The sequence below is a fragment of the Chrysochloris asiatica genome, unplaced genomic scaffold (genome assembly GCF_000296735.1).
Source record: "Chrysochloris asiatica unplaced genomic scaffold, ChrAsi1.0 scaffold01655, whole genome shotgun sequence".
NCBI lineage: Eukaryota > Metazoa > Chordata > Mammalia > Afrosoricida > Chrysochloridae > Chrysochloris > Chrysochloris asiatica.
In genome coordinates, this window is record NW_006410173.1 from 3828 (window position 1) to 10959 (window position 7132).

The 7132-nt window shown below is 38.0% G+C and overlaps 1 pseudogene; it reads left to right on the forward strand.

Moving 5' to 3' along the window:
- Positions 1-4293: 4293 nt before the first annotated feature.
- On the forward strand, positions 4294-5195 carry LOC102824585 (annotated as a pseudogene).
- The last annotated feature ends 1937 nt before the right edge of the window (positions 5196-7132 follow it).

Consider the following 7132-nt stretch of genomic DNA (forward strand, 5'->3'; position numbering starts at 1 on the left):
TTTGTTTTGTTTTGAACTTATAATTCAATCTCCTTACTTGTTATAGTCCTAATCAGATATCCTACTTATTCTTGAAACAATTTGTAAATTTCTAGGAATTTGTCCATTTAATTTAAATTATCTACTTAATTAGCAAAGAATTGTTCATCATATTTTTTAGTAATCATTTTTATTGCTATAAAGTTGGTATTAATATCCATTCTTTAATTACTTTAGTAATTTATGGCTTCTTTATTTTTCAGGGTCAGTCTAACAAAAGGCATGTCAATTTTGTTCTTTTCTCAGATCTGGTTACACACTCAGTCACCTTCAGATGAACTGGTTTAGCAGGGCTTTCTCTGATCATTCTGTTAAGTCTCTGGTTGTGTTACAGTCAGCTGTTATATTGCTCTATTGTTTTTGGCACTATCTTATAGCATTATTGCTCCACAGTCTGATTCTAATATTTTCAAGTGCCTTTGCAGGGGTAGTTTTTAACTATAGTTTTGGATGTTTGTTCTCATCTCCAGAAAGACTCTTCTCACCTCTTTCCCTGCTTCTTTGTAGTAAATCAGCTCATTACAACTTAGCTGTTGCTCTTATATTGTTACCAGCCTCCTCATAATCCCTTGCCACTAAACTCTCTATTTTAAGAGTATCCTTAGACTTGAACATTCCTACCTTCTTAAAAATAAAGTTAGTTCCTTTTGGGAAGAGTTTCAGAAGTCTCTGTTTTTATGGCTTACCTCGTCTCACTGAAAACCATCTGCACCATTGTTCTGGAGGTGGGAGTGAGGACAATGGCCCATTTCTCTGATGGTGATACCCCTGTTTTATAAGCACAGTACTGGGTAGGGCAGAAACCTCTGGTCTTCTTGGCTTTCCAGTACTGGTATGAACCCTACACCTTCTATAAGTGAACTGCTCAAAGGTGATAAGCACCCTTCTCTTTTTAGCATGTCACATCTGAAGTAGAATTCAACTTGGTAAGCAAGGACTGGGTGAATGAAGGAAGGAATCCCCTCACATCTTAGTTATACTTGCCTGTAATTTATCCTTTACTACATAGAGCTAGGGGGTTGCCAGAAATACCTTGTGATTCCTGGGAAGATACTATGATTGTAGAAATTGCCCCATCATTTTTATTACACCCACCCAGAGTGGAGCTTATGTTATCTTGACCCGGAGCAAGGAGATGGAAGGTGTGGGTTGTGGCTCAAATGCCAAAGACTGTCTGTTCTTACCAAGACTGAACAGATTTTCTTGAATAAATGTTTCTTCATTCCGTATACACACTTAGGACAACTTAGAGACTAAAATGATTTTTTTTCCACTTCTCTGATACATGTACAGAAAATATACAGCATTGTACATGTTTTCAAAGTACCCTACATATTATTACAAAATTGAATCACTTTCAATGCATTGTGTGGAGAAAAAATACGTTTATCCCAAGAACCCTAACTAGTTTTCTTTATTTTTTTCTTTATTATTATATTTTAATTTGCCTTCCCTGTCACCCAAGTTAACACTAGTCTAACCTCTGTTGAGGCTATTAGGTGCTGTAAAACCACTTCCGATCCATAGAAACACTATGTACAACACAACGAAACATCACCTTGGCCTGCACCATCCTCACAATTGTTGCTACACTTCAGCCCATTGTTGCTACTACTGTGCCAATCCATCTCATTGGGGGTCTCCATCTCTTATGCTGTTCCTCCACTCTACCAAGCAAAATGTCCTTCTCCAGTGACCAGTTCCTCCTGACAACATTTCTGAAGTATGACAGATAAAGTTTCATCTAAGTTTCATCATCATCATCATTCTAAGGATCATTCTGGTTGTGCCTCTTCTAACACATATGTTTGTTCTTCTAGTAGTCCATGGTACCTTTAATAAACTTCTCCAACCCAGTAACTCAAATGAATCAACTTTTTGACGGTCTTCTTTATTAATTATTCACCTTTCACATCCATTTAAGGCTATTGAAAATATCATGACTTGAGTCAGGCACACTTTAGTCCTCAAAGTGACACCTTTGCTCTTCAACCCTTTAAAGAGGTCTTTGCAGGAGATTTGGCAAATGCAATACATTGCTTGATTTCTTGACTGCTGCTTCTAGGAGTGTTGACTATGGACCCAAACAAAATTAAGTCTTTGACAACTTCAATCTTTCTCCATTTATCATGATATAATATATTGGTCTGTTGTTGTTGTTAAGTGCCGTCGAGTCGGTTCCGACCCTGTACAGGGTTTCCAAGGGTGTAAATCTTTACAGGAGTAGAAAGCCTCATCTTTCTCCCGAGGAGCAGCTGGTAGTCTTGAACCGCTGACCTTAAGGTTCGCAGCCCGATTCGTAACCACTACGCTACCAGAGCTCCTTAATGTATTGGTCTAGTAGTGAGGATTTTGTTTTCTTCACATTGAGGTACAAACCACAGTGAAGTTTTCATCTCTAATGTTCATCAGTGTAAGTATTTGAGAAGTTCTGTTTGCCTTCAACAAGCAAGGTTGAATCATCGGTATACCACAAGGTGCTAATAAGCCTTTCTCCAATACTGATGCCACATTATTCTTCATATAATTCAGGTTCTCTGATTATTTGTTCAGCATACAGTTTGAAGAAGTACTGTGAAGAAATACAATGCTGACATACATCTTTCCTGATTTTAAAACACTTAGTGTCTCCTTGTTTCATGGGATGAATGCCTCATAGTTTATGTATAGGTTCCTCATGAGCACAATGAAGTGTTCCAGAATACTCATTCTCCACAATGTTATTTCATAACTTGTCATAATCGACACTGTCTAAAGCCTTTGCACCAGCCAAGATTCATCTGACATCAGCAATGATAACACTCACTCCAAGTCCTCATTTGAATTTGGCTTGAACCTCTGGCAGTTGCCTGTCAAAGTACTGCTGCAGCTGTTTATGAATCATCTTTAGCAAAATTTTACTTGTTAATGATGTCTGATAATTTTTCCATTTCATTGGTCACATATCTTTGGAATGGGCAAAAATATGCATCTCTTCCAAACAGGTAGCTGTCTTTCAAATTTCTTGGCATAGATGAGTGAGTGCCACCAGTGCTGCCAAAGTTTGTTCAAAGATTTCAATATGTATTCCATCAATTCCCAATCTTTGCCAATGCCTTCAGTGTACCTTGGACTTCTTTCAGTATCATTGGCTCTTGATCATATGCCACCTCTTGAATTGGTTGAACATCAACCATTTCATTTTGATACAACGGTTCTGTGTATTCATTCCATCTTCCTTTGTTGCTCCAAAACATTCAATATTTTGCCCATAGAACTCTTCAGTATTGCAAGCCAAGACTTAAGTTTTTTCTTCAGTTATTTCAGCCTGAGAAATGTTTGGTGTGTTTTTCCCTTTCCGTTTTCTAACTCCAGGTCTTTGCACATTTCATTATATATTTAACTCTGTCTTCTCAAGCTGCGTTTTGAAATTTTCTGTTCAGCTCTTTAACCTCCTCATTTTTTTCCCATTTGCTTTAGTATCTCTACACCGGAGAGCAAGTTTCAGAATCTTTTCTGATGTTCATTTTGGTCTTTTCTTTCTTCCTTGTCTTCTTAATGGTGTTTTGCTGTATGATGTTCTTAATGTCATCCCACAACTCTTCTGGATTTCCATGGTTAGTGTATAATGCATTAAATCTGCACTTGAGATTATCTCTAAATTCAAGTAGGATATGTTCAAGGTAATATTTTGACTATCATGGACTTATTTTAATTTTCTTCAGCTTCAGCCTGAACTTGCATATGGGCAACTGATGATCTATTCCATGGTCTACCCCTGACCTTATTTTGACTGATGATATGGAGCTTTTCCACCATCTCTTTCCATAGAAATAGTCAACTTGATTTCTGTGTATTTTATCTGGTGAATTCCATGCTTACAATCATCTTTTATGATGTATAAAAAAGGTATTTATAATGAAGATGTCACTGGTCTCAAAAAATTGTATTATGCTATCTACAGCATTCTTTCTATCACCAAGGCTATATTTTCCAACTACTGATCCTTCCTCTTAGTTTCTGTACTTTGCATTCCAATCACCAGTAATTATATTAATACATCTTGATTGAAAGTTTGATCAATTTCAGATTGCAGCTGTTATAGTGTTTTCTTTTTTTGGCTTTGCCCAAGACTGTTTTTATTTGCATTAAAAAAAAAACAAACCAAAAAACAATTAAATTAGAATACAAATTCCACCTCCACCCCTCACCCCACCCCAGTAGAGGCGCTGGGTCTGCAGGTCTGTTGCAAGCTGAGGACATAGGCTTCTGTTCTGCAGGATGGGTTTTGCTAAAGTTGTCAAGAACAAGCTAAAGTTGCTCAAGAGCTATCAAGTGAAATTTAGAAGAAGATGAGAGGGTAAAACTGATTACTATGCTCAAAAATGCTTGGTAATCCCGGATAAAAATAAATACAACACACCCAAATACAGGATGATTGTTTATATAACCAACAGAGATATCATTTACCAGATTGCTTATGCCTGTATAGAAGGGGATATGATTGTCTGTGCAGCGTATCCTTACAAACTCCCAAAATATGGTGTGAAAATTGGCCTGATAAATTATGCTGTGGCATATTGTATTGGCCTGCTGCTGGCCTGCAGACTTCTTAATAGGTCTGGTATGAACAAAATTTATGAAGGCCAAGTGGAGGTAACAGGAGATGAATACAATGTGGAAAACATTAATGGTCAACCTGATGCCGTCACCTGCTACTTGGATGCAGGCCTTGCCAAAACTACTGCTGAAAATAAAGTTTTTGGAACTCTGAAGGGCACTGTGGATGGAGGCTTGTCTATCCCTCACAGTACCAATGATTTCCTGGTTATGATTCAGAAAGCAAGGCATTTAATGCAGAAGTACATCAGAAACACATCATGGGTCAAAATGCTGCAGATTATATGCATTGCCTAATGGAAGAAGATAAAGATGCTTATAAGAAACATTTCTCTCAAGACATAAAGAACAACATAACTCCAGACATGATGGAGGAGATGTATAAGAAAACACATACTGCTGTCTGAGAGAATCCTGTTTATGAGAACAAGCCTAAGAAAGATGTTAAAAAGAATAGGTGAAACCATCCCAAAATGTCTCTTGCTTAGAAGAAAGATTGGGTAGCTCAGAAGAAGGCAAGCTTTCTCAGAACTAAGGAGTGGGTTACTGAGAGCTAAATCAAATTACAATTTTCTTGAGATTGTTCCAGAGAATGATAATAAACTTATTGGCAAAGCAAAAATAAATAAATAAAATTAAAATACAAATACTAGAAAACAGTGGCCCTCAACTGTCCAGGTGGGTTGCGGCTGGCCTGAGCCACCAAGTTCAGACCATGAGACCAAGCTGGGTTCTCATCCTTTCTGAAGACCTTAAATGGTAATGCTTCTGGACTAAAAGGGTGTGATCATCAGAGAGGACATTCGTCCGCAGGTAGGAAGGAGAGGTGGAGAAAGCAAATCACATTCAAATGGTGGCCTGGGTGCTCTGGAAATCTGGGGAAGCCAAATTCTGCTCTGGATAACTCTGGGGTTGTGATGGCTGGGTGGGGGACCAGCACCCATCTGCATGGTCCTGGAGGTGGGGGGTTAGGTAGTGCAAAAGGACTCTGGATGCCAGGTTGGCCTGGTCCTGCAGAAAGACAAGAGCGAGGCTCCTGGAGAGTGGGTACTGGGAAATGTACTCATCCAAAAACACCAGAGCATAAACAAATAGGAAGCAACTCAAGTGTAGGGAAAGGGAGGAAAGGTGTCCCCCCTCGGCTGTCCCTTATGGAGACCAGCCTGTGCTGGGTAAATTTGAATAACAGTGATATTACCTAGTCTTCCTTGTAGGCATTTGGATATCTTCCTATCACAGACAGCATTATACTACAAGAAAGATCTTGAAATGTTATTTTTGATGATGAATGTAATGCCATTCCTCTTCAATTTGTCATTTCTGGCATAGTAATACATGTAATTGTCATATTAAAAATGGCCAACATTACTCCATTTCAGCTCACTAATGCCTAGGATATTGATCTTTGTGCATTTTATTTCATTTTTGAGAAATTCCAATTTTCCTAGATTCATACTTTGTACATTCCATGCTCTGATTATTAAGGGATGTTTACAGCTGTTACTCATCATTTTAAATTGTGCCCCATCAACAAATTAAGGTCCTGAAGGCTTTACTCCACTGGTGTCATCACAGTCAATTCTACTTTGAGGAGGCAGTTCTTGCCCAGTCATATTTTGAGTGGCTTCCAACTTGAGGGACTCAACTTTCAGCATTATATCTGACAATTACCCACCATGTTTCAGTATTCAATAATCTGGTGCTATCTGATAGTGTTTCACTGATATATTTATAACGTTTTCAGTGGTAGTCATTCAGAAGTAGTCTGTCTGTCCTTCTTGCAACTGATCTTAAGGCTAGAAGCTCAGCTGAAACCTGTTAACCATGAGTAACACTTACTGCATTCAAAACACTGATGGCATAGTTTCCAGCATCACAGAAAGACATAAGCGACCAGAGTAGGACAAACTGACAGATGGGACTTAGCAGATTAATACTGGTCTCACAGTGAATAATGCTCCCTTGCCTCCCACTCCTGGTACTGATCATACAAAGTTTCCTTCAACATGAAAAACTTTTCTTAATTTTTTACAATAGTTGTCTCATACAATATTTGTCCTCTGATTTTAAATGTTTTTGTTTTCTTAAAATAATTTTCATAACTTGTGACTGTTTCACTATGAAAAACGACTATGGAGCTTTCCACACTATCATTATAGAACATATTCCTGACATATTCTAGTTTAAGTTTGATTTCAAATGCCTTAGGCAAAGTATTACAAAACAATTCACCACTCGTCCTGTGATTCCTTATGTTCTTACAGTAAGCTGCTTCTAAGATCCCTTTCTAAAATAACCATATACCTCCCAGAGCTGCTTCATTTTTTTCATAGCAGTGATTTTTCTTTCATATCACTAACATTTGTTTATAAGTGTCGTTGAGTAAGTTAAAACTCATAGCAACCCTGTATAGAGTTTCTGAGGTGCAGCTGGTGAGTTTGAACCACCAATCTTGCAGTTTATACAGAAATTGCAGGGGGTGGGGCTTGATAAC